This window comes from Nicotiana attenuata, unplaced genomic scaffold (assembly GCF_001879085.1).
Source record: "Nicotiana attenuata strain UT unplaced genomic scaffold, NIATTr2, whole genome shotgun sequence".
Taxonomy (NCBI): Eukaryota; Viridiplantae; Streptophyta; class Magnoliopsida; order Solanales; family Solanaceae; genus Nicotiana; species Nicotiana attenuata.
Window position 1 is genome coordinate 122,165 of NW_017670687.1, and position 10,857 is coordinate 133,021.

A 10,857-nucleotide genomic window follows, 5' to 3' on the forward strand; every position below is an offset into this window, starting at 1 on the left:
TTTGACTGGACTGTATTATACCTCACAACACTACGTTGCCCACAAAATACCTCTCGATCAGAGAGTGGTTTTGCCCAATTTGGATTTCTCAAGACCAAATGGGTAACTACCAAAACGGTTGATAAGAGATCAAGTCGGGTTGTTACTATCTCTAGGTTAAACCCTTTAATTGGGTTAATCAATCTCTCAATTGACCAAATTCCTTGTTAGCTAAGTTAACCTAGACTAGGTCTCTCTTTCTTATGAAGAGACTAAGTCAAATAGGCATAAATCAATGTTTGAAACCATTAATTTCACAATTGAAGCACGAACATTGCTAAATAACAAACACCCATTCATAAACAAGCATAAAATTAATCACCCATAGGGTTTACACACTAAGGTTGGGTCACAACCCCAGTAAAAATCTAGCTATTTATAGAATATCAGAAAATAAAAAACAAGAGATAAATAAACTGATATTGAAAGGTTAATGTTTAGAAATCAAGTATTAAATGATAAAAATAAGCTAAGGTTTCCTAAAGGAGCAAAGAGAAATAGATACAACACTTTTAATATTCAAAACTTGACCTGAAAAAGTGAAACTATTTTTTTTAAGCAAATCCACTAGTCAGGTGCCTAGGGCTAGTTTTATTAATACGAAAAAGCAACAAAAAAAAAGATCCACATAGGAAGAGTACAAATAAGGGGGACAATAGCACCAGTAATGTTGCCTCTATGCCTTGGCTATATAATCACTCCTCTGCGCCTCACAATGCCCTTATGGCAGCCTCATGTAGAGGAATCGTGGTGCAGCTGCCGACAAAGTCTCACGAGGGCATATGATCTCATAGCTATTTGGATATCTTTCCAAAGGCATATGACTAGAGCAACACAAACTGGGCTAAACCTTACCTTACTATTCCTATTGAGGCAAAGAAAAAGCCTCACCTACTAACATGCATGTAAAAAGAAAGAACTAGCTAGAACTAGATATTCTATGATCATCACAGAGTTTATAACATACTCTGTGATGATATTACATAGAATTATGCTAATGTGATGGTAGAATAAAAAGATGAAGAAATAACAATGGTGCTCTTTCTTTCCTAATCTTGTGAAATCTTCAATTTGTAGACGCTTGTCTTCATCCTCAACCTTCTTCAAAATATCTTCAAAATTCATGCTTTCTTCTTTGAACGATTGGACTTTGTAGATGTATTTTGGATGGCCTGTTTTTGTTTGGAAATTCTCATTGGAAGTCTCCTTATGTTTGCATCTTCATTTACCCTGCCGTCCCAACTTTTGTCCCTTGTTCGAGACTTCTTACTTTTTCCACTATGCATAGGTGATAAATCACCTTTTCTTGCTGCCTTTGCCCGGCATTGATTTAAAATATCATCTTCCTCTCCCTCTTCATATATATCTCTGCCCAATGTCAACGGATTTGGTATGTCCTGCTCAATTCCTTGTGCGATCAAGGCATCTCCATCTTGTATTTTTACCAAAGCTGCCTTTTTATGTTGTAGCTCAATGTGTTGCATTTTATTCCTGCTTTTACCCACACATCCAGTACTACCAGTATTAGGATTTAACAAATTAATAGGTTTTGAACTTACCATCGCGTCCAGTAGCTTTCTATCTTCAACACTAATAATCTGCTGTTGTTGTTCATTATTTGTAACTGCTACTGCTGCCTCTGAACTGTCTACATGTTGTTGTTGCTGCCCAGGATTTGTTGTTGCCTTAAATGGTTTTGGCAAGGTTACAATTTGCTGCTGCTTTCCTGGATTTAAAGTGGCTGCTTCATGTTGATTAATAGCTGGAGTGTTACAGCTAAGTTGCTGCTGCCCAGACATCATGTCTACTGCCTTTGCCATTGAAATAGCAACTGTTGTAATCTGTTGCTGCCTAGTTTTAGGAATAAAATCTGGTGCTTTTGCATTTAATTTGCTGCCTGAGTTCAACTTAGAAGAGCTGCCAATTTTTGGTAAAGGTGAGCTAACTGAGAGCATCTCCTCATCTCCACTACATTGTTCACCTTCATCAGAAGAATCCTCCACAAAATCAACACCAAAATCTTCTTCATCATCATACTCACGTTGGTCATCCCACAGCTTAGATTTAATTTCCATTGCCCTCACGTTTGCTTTAATAACCTCATTGTTGTTTCCTGTGGATAGCACCAATTGCCCATGATCAACTCCATGTTCTCCACACGACTCCAAAGACTGTGATGGCACTTCATAAACTGAGGTGTTCAAAGTGACAATTGGTTGTTTAACCATATTAGTATGCATCATCATTGCATTGTAGGCCTCTTTGATTATTTGTTCGACATGAGGGCTGGAAAAATTAAAGGTCGGAGCATTGGAGATATGTGCTTGATTACTCGTTAGCTCCTCCACCAAGTTCACCTTTAAGGCTACATTAGACACTGCTCCAGTCATTTGCTCGTCAACAGGAACAAGAGCAAAATCTATTTTTGATCGACCATCTGCATTCTTAGTGAACTGCTGTTGCTTTTCACTGCCTGGAGAGTTAGACAGCCTAGTTGTTGAAGCTAAATCTTGACCAACCTGCTGTATGTTCTTCTCACCATCATCATTCACATTGCCAAGAGCCTCAAAAGGATTTGAACTTTTTCGCGCACCTGGACTGTCTCTTGCAATCTGCAGCAGTTTTTTGCTGTTTGGAGTGCCTTTTTTGCTGAAAACTTTTGTCCAGTTATCCTTAATAGTATGTTGCCCTGCTTCCTTTGTATCTTGTCCAGCATCAATAGGTTTTGAAGCAACTTCAGCTGGAACTAAGGCAGCAGTAGATACATCTACAGCAGTTGTACGTAATTCAATATCTCCAGCAACATCAAAACTAGCTGCTTGTACCCCTGATTCAACATTGGTCACTATATCAAATTGTGCACATGCTACTGCTGATTTCTCCACTGGTTCAACGAGTGCAACAACTCGATCAAAAGTTGTTTTCAATGTAGTAGTACCCTCAAAATTTGCACCTACACCAGTTGGTGAAATTTCAGCTCCTTCAACATGTCCTGGCATTGATACTGCCTTAGCAGTAACTGCACTATTAACAGCTTTAGGACCTTGACAATCACCATCCGGACTTCCTGCTTTACCAACATGTCCTGCCCCCGCTACCTTTATTTGATTATTACCAATGTTTGCTTGATTCATAGCCTCCCCTTGAATATTAATTTTACCAACTGAGGCAGCCATATCACGATCCTGCCCATCTGCAGAAACTTTCAAAGCATCAACGGTAGCTTCAAACATCCGTGCAAAAACTGTGGTAGCAGGTATATCAGCAGAAAATTTGGATCTCACAGGACCTACCACATCATCTACTGCTATTTCTTGTTGGCTATTACCAGTAGTTAAATCAAGCACTTGCACCTCTTTTCGATTACCAAAAGATATCCCTTCACCATCTCCCTTTTGTCCAGCATTAGCCCTAACCAATTCAACATTAAACTTTTCCATCACAGTAACACTTTGTTGTCCTCCATTAGATTGCACACCAAAATTTGTAACTTCTTTTGAAACATTATCGACCAGTTGGGCAGCTCTTTTTGCATTCGAAAAATCCCTAGCGTCCCCTTGTAATTGTTCAATATTGTCCACCTCTATAACAGGTAGATTGTCATCACTTGTAACACCCTCTGCCATCACCTCTTTTCCAGCTTGTTCTTTCATAACTCGACACACCTTTTCGTCATGTCCTTGATGCTTGAAATAAGTGCAATATTTAGGAAGATTGTCATACACTATTTCCTGATAGTGCACGATATATTTACCTGTAGCTCGATCTACAATCTGCAACTTGACCTTCTTAGGATGTTTCTCCAAAAGACCGATTATAACCTTAACTCTAGCAGCACTAGGTCTCGTTCTTTCTCGTGTCGCCTTGTCCACAGCAAGGGCTTTTCCAACAGCTGAAGCTATAGACATTAACGACCTCTTAGCAAAGAAATTAGGTGGCAAACCTGGTAGAGAAATCCACACGACTGCCATAGATGTCTCCTCCTTCGGATTGAATCCTAATGTCCATAGGAATGTTCTAAAGAAGAATTAGTCGCCTTTGGATTTAAGATATCCAGTAGACTTTGAAAGGAACTGAACATAGTCATTATAAAGTTCAAACCTGACTAACAAGTGACGAAACTCCAACTGCCCAACATTACAATGACCTTGGACGTCAAATTGCGATGAAAAATTTTGTCGAACCTCCTGTAGATCAGGATTTCCGTATGAAAATTTTATCACAACTGCCTGGTGCAGTCCTTCTTCCCTTGTGAAGTCATTAACATCCTCCATTGTGAACTCTATCACTGGTTCTCCATGATCGTGTTTAACTGGAAACAACTCGATTATTTACGACACTAAGGCAGCCTGTTTTGCTTGAAGTTGTGACGCATAGGATTGTTTCGTATTGTATTTTGGGATTGTTTCTGTATGGAGGCTTGTCTCTCCCACAGCTAAAGGCTGGGGAGAGCTCGCAGCAGCCATGGCTGCCAAGCTCACAAAAAAATCGCAGAAGCCTAGAGAGAGAAAGAAGAGAGAAGGGAGAGCGTTTTTGCGTACGAGTTGGTTTGGGTTTTGAAATTATTATATTTATACAACGCTGAAATTTTCGAACAAAATGCCCTTTCGGAGGTTCTGTAGCCGCACAATTCCATGAGTGGTCCGCACTTTACTTCAGCTTCACACGACTTGGATCTTTGCGCACAAACAATTCTGAATCGCGATCGCATCTCTCATTTTCTGTGGTCCGCACATTTCTGGGTGCGGCAACAACGCCGAAAATTGATCACATCCAAATGCACGCATCTAACGAGGTATGACACGGTCGTTTGCAATAATAAAACCCAACAAGGAGTCGGGATCAAATCCACAGGGAGCTGAGATGGGAGTTAGTACTATATATTTGGAGTGAGTACGTGAAGTATCTAGATTGCACTTCCACAAACAAGGTATTGATTTTACTTCTAAAATTAACTAAGGATTTGCAAATCTAAAAGAATAAAACTAGGGATGATTGTTTTTGAATGTTTTTCAAAGATATAAAAATGGTCTAGAGCTGTAACAATGACCTAGGTGTTTGCCTAATAGAATAAAGACTTTTATGTTATTTTATTGACTGGAGTGTATTATAGCTCACAACACTACGTTGCCCATTCAATACCTCTCGGTCAGAGAGTGGTCTTGCCCAATTTGGATTTCTCAAGACCAAATGGGTATCTACCGAAATGGTTGATAAGAGCTCAAGTCGGGTTGTTACTATCTCTAGGTTAAACAATTTAATTTGGTTAATCAATCTCTCAATTGACCCAATTCCTTATTAGCTAAGTTAACCTAGAGTAGGTCTCTCTTTCTTAAGAAGAGACTAAGTGAAATAGGTATAAATAAATGTTTGCAACCATTATTTTCACAATCGAAGCATAAACCTTGGTAAATAACACACTCATTCATAAACAAGCATAAAATTTATCACCCGTAAGGTTTACGCACTACAGTTGGGTCAAAACCCTAGTAAAAATCTAGCTAATCATAGTGGATGTAGCGGAAAATAAAGAAGAAGAGATAAATAATCTCATATTGAAAGATTAAACAATAGAAATCCAATGTTAAATCACCAAAATAAGCTAAAGTTGCCTAAATGAGCAAAAAGAAACGGCTACATCACTTTTAATATTGAAAACATGACCTAAAAAAGTAAAACTATTATATTTATACAACGCTGGAATTTTCAGACAAAAATGCTCTTTCGGAGATTCTACGGCCACACAACTTCATATGCGGCCCGCACTTTGCTTCAGCTTCGCAGGATTTGGATCTTTGCGGCCGAACAATTCAAAATTGCGGAAGCATCTCTCATTTTCTGCGGTCCGCACATTTCTAGGTGCGGCAACAACGGCAAAAATTGATCACGTCCAAATGCACGCCGCTAACGAGGTATGCACGGTCGTTTAAAATAACAAAACCCAACAAGGAGTCAGGATCAAATCCACAGGGAGATGAGATGGGAGTTAGTAGTATATATTTGGAGTGAGTACCTGAAGTATCTAGATTCCACTTCAACAAATAGGGTATTGATTTCACTTTTAAAATTAACTAAGGGTTGCAAATCTAAAGGAATAAAACTATGGATGCTTGTTTTTGAATGTTTTTCAAAGATATAAAAAGGGTTTAGGGCTGTGACCATGATCTAGGTGTTTGCCTAATGGGATAAAGACTTTTATGATGTTTTATTGACTGGAGTATATTATAGCTCACAACACTACGTTGCCCACAAAATACCTCTCGGACAGAGTGTGGTTTTGCCCAATTTGTGTTTCTCAAGACCAAATGGGTATCTACCAAAATGTTTGATAAGAGCTCATGTCGGGTTGTTACTATCTCCAGGTTAAACCCTTTAATTGGGTTAATCAATCTCTCAATCGACCCAATTCCTTGTTAGCTAAGTTAACCTAGACTTGGTCTCTCTTTCTTTAGAAGAGACTCAGTCAAATACGCATAAATCAATGTTTGCAACAATTTATGTCACAATTGAAGCATGAACATTGCTAAATAACAAACACCCATTCATAAACAAGCATAAAATTAATCACCCATATGGTTTATACACTATGGTTGGGTCACAACCCCAGTAAAAATCTAGCTATTGATAGTGGGTATATCAGAAAATAAAGAAGAAAAGATAAATAAACTCATATTGTGTCACGACCCCAGTTCGCCCTCCGTGAAATATCGTGACAGCACCTAATCTCTACGACTAGGTATGCCTAACAAATAGTTCACGGAGGGCGAACTAGGGTCGTGACAAGTTGGTATCAGAGCTCTAGGTTCATAGGAGTCACGAATCACAAGCCGGTTTATTAGAGTCTTGTGGATCGGTACGGAGACGTCTGTACTTATCTACGAGAGGCTATGTAACTGTTAAGAAAAATTCCACTTCATTTGATTTCTTTATCGTGCGAGATTTTTGATATCACAATTCTAAACTTCTATCTTCTATTCTCTCACAGATGGTGAGGTGTGATGACCCGAATGGTCATCACTTATTTTAGAAACTAATTCAGTATTCCGAGGCCTAAAAACCTCCCTTTTACCTCACCTCGATTTGCGTGCGCAGTCCGGGCGCGTAGCCGGATAGCCATTATATGAAAAACTATGGAAGATGATGAATTTTGCCTTTAAAATGAATTTAAGTTGACTTCGGTCAATATTTTGAGCAAACGGACCCGGATCCGTGTTCCGACAATCCCGGGAGGTCCGTAAGAAAATATGGGACTTGGGCGTATGCCCGGAATCGGATTATGAGGTCCCAAGCCCGAGAAATGATTTTTTAAAGAAAATTGTTTTCTGAAAAATATGTGAGTTTTTGAAAATGAAATGTGTTTGAAATTTGATGGTATCGAACCCGTATTTTGGTTCCGGAGCCCGGTACAGGTCTTATATGTGGTTTAAGTTAAGTCTGTGAAATTTGGTAAGAAATGGATTTGAAATGACGTGAATCGGGCCTTATTTGTGAAAATTGGAAAATTTGATGCTCTTAAGTGATTTCATGATTTTGATGCTAAATTCATAGTTGTAGATGTTATTTTGGTGATTTGAATGCACGAGCGAGTCTGTATGATGTTTTTAGGTTGGTGTGCATGTTTGGTTTGGAGCCCCGAGGGCTCGGTTGAGTTTTGGATAGGCCACAGGGTGAAATTTGGACTTAGGATGTTGCAGATTTTTAACTGGCATATTGCAGGCCTGCAGGCTTCGCATTTGCGAAGCTTGGCTCGCAAATGCGAAAGAGCCCAGGCCAGCATTACCTCACAAATGCGAGGCACCCATCGCAAATGCGAGGCCTCCAGTTGTAGCCTTAGTCACAAATGCGACTCCACTATCGCAAATGCGACTTCCCATTTGCGAAAGGTCTATCGCAAATGCGAAGAAGAACGGAAAATTGACTTGGTCGCAAATGCGACATTTTGTTCGCAAATGCAAAAGTCTCAGAATTCTGAAGGGTTCGCAATTGCGAACCCTGGTCGCAATTGCGACATCAGAGACCTGTAAATTCATAACTTAGACGCATTTCAACCATTTTTCACACTCTTTCAAAACCAAAACACTCTAGGGCGATTTTTCAAAGGCAATTTCTTCTCCAAATCGATTGTAAGTTTTTTCTAACTTGTTTTCTTCAATCTTCAACATCTTTTCACATGATTTCAACTCAAAATCAAAGGTTTTCATGGGGAAAATTGGGTGTTTTGGGTAGAACCTAGGTTTTTCAAATTTTGGGGATTTGGACCTCGATTTGAGGTCCGATTTCAGAACAAATTGTATATTTGAGTTCGTGGTGAATGGGTAGTCGGGTTTTGGTTCAAACCTCGGGTTTTGACCATGTAGGACCGGGGTCGATTTTTGACTTTTGGGAAAAACTTTAGAAAACTTATTTCCATGCATTAGAATTGATTCATTTAGCATTTATTGATATAATTAAGTAACTTGTGGCTAGATACGAGCGAATTGGTGGTGGAATCAAGAGGTATAGCGATAGTTGAGGCTTTAACTGTGTTCGAGGCATCGAGGTAAGTGTTTGGTCTAACCTTAGCTTGAGGGATTAGGAGTTGTGTCCTATTTGCTATGTGATATTTGTTGAGTATGACGTATAGGCATGGTGACGAGTATCTATACGTTGGTGTCAAGCATGCCCGTGAGTCTTGTATTATTATTAAAATGACTCCGTTTGTATTGTTCATGCCTTTATGTGATGCTTTCTATTGTTGGGAAAAGTTTGTGGAAATAATGGTGATATTTGAACATTTAGGAGCGTTGGCTCAAGTTGTGAGGTGAATTGTGGAAGAATAATTGGTAATTGAACCTTATAGAGCATTGGCTCAAATTGTGAATCAAGTTGTGAAGTAAATGTGAAAAAGAGAAGAGGATTATGGTATTGTTCCCTTGCCGGGACGTTGTTGTTTTTGAATATTGTTTCCTTGCCGGGATTTTATTATGATTCATTTATTCCTTGCCCTTATTGTTTGTGTTTGTTGTTTGGGTAAGGAAGAGTGTAAAGCACGAAGGGTGATGCCGTGCATTGTTCTGGTGAGAGAGTGTTAAAGCACGAAGGGTGATGCCGTGTATGATTTTTGTGAGGAAGAGTGCAAAGCACGAAGGGTGATGTCGTATCGCACGATGTACCATTCCGTGCCTATTATATTGATTTTATGGTGAGGATGAGAGTACAAGCACGAAGGGTGATGCTGTGCAGTTTATGTTGATTTTTATGGTAAGGATGAGAGTAAAAGCACGAAGGGTGATGTCGTGCACTTGTTTGATTTCTGATTCTTGTTGATAGTTGAATTATGGTGTTCCCTATATTTACCTGTTGTCTTCCTGTTGCCACATGATATCTCCCCGCAGCATGTTCCCCCCTCCCATCCTTGACTGTATATTTCTGCTTTTATTTTTCCGCTGTACATTATTTATCTGCACAGGTTATTTGGTAGTCTGGGCCTAGCCTCGTCACTACTTCGTCGAGGTTAGGCTAGGCACTTACCAGCACATGGGGTCAGTTATGCTGATACTACACTCTGCACTCTTTTGTACAGATCACAGTGTTGAGGATTTCGGAACGCAGTAAGATTTCTGCTCCTTGTTCATCAGGCGACCCGAGGTAGTCCTGCAGGCGTCCGCAGGCCTTGGCGTCTCCCTCTATCTATTATTCTTGTTTCTTTTATGTAATCCCAGAGACAATATTTTGTTATTTCTTTCAGACCTTTATTTGTAGTACTCTTAGACAGTCTGTGAAGTTGTGACACAAATCTTGGGTAGATTGTTATGAATTGATATTGGTAGCACTATTACAACTTGAAATTTAGTCTTCCGCCTATTAAATTATGTTGTTCATTAACTGTTGTCTCTTAATTGTTAACGAATTTAAAATGGAATCAAGGTGATTAAATTCAGTTGTTTGGCTTGCCTAGCTTTCACTAGTAGGCGCCATCACGACTCCTGAGGGTGGGAAATTCGGGTCGTGACATGAGGACATGTGCTACCTGAGATGATCAGTCACCCGCGCTCCCTACTGGAGCCGTCAGAGGCTGGGGCCGGGGTAGAGGTCAAGGACGCGCACATGGTGCAGCTAGAGCACCCGCGAGAGCTGCCACCAGAAGTTCCAGCCGGAGTCCAGACACCTGATACGCCTACTGCTACTACTACTCCAGCACTCCAGGAGACTTTGGCGCAGTTTATGACTATGTACACCACTCTAGCTCAGGCAGGGTTGCTTCCCCTTGCTGCAACTATATCCCAGGCCGGGGGAGGAGTACAGACTCCCGCCGCCCGCACTCCTGAGCAGCGAGTGCATGTTGATCAGGTCCTAGAGATTATTCCTGTACAGCTGGTAGCCCCAGCTCAGCCCGATGAGAGGGCAGTAGCTTCAGAGCAGGAGCAGAAGAGGCTTGAGAGGTTCAAGAAGTATCAGCCTCCTAAATTCAGCGGACTAGCCTCAGATGATGCTCTTGGATTTCTAGAGGAGTGCTACCGTATCCTCCGTACCATGGGTATATCAGGATCGAGCGGGGTTTCCTTCATTACCTTCCAGCTTCGAGGAGCTGCCTATCAGTGGTGGCGTGCTTATGAGTTAGACAGTCCGGATGAGGCAGCTTCCCTGACTTGGACTCAGTTTTCAGATATGTTCCTGAGAGAGTATGTTCCTCAGAGCCTCAAGGACGCGTGGCACGCAGAGTTTGAGCATTTGCGCCAAGGTACTATGACTGTCTCAGAGTATGCTGTCGGTTTCACTAACTTGGCTAGACATGCACCAGCTTTGGTTTCTACTGTTCGCGAGAGGATTCGCCGGTTC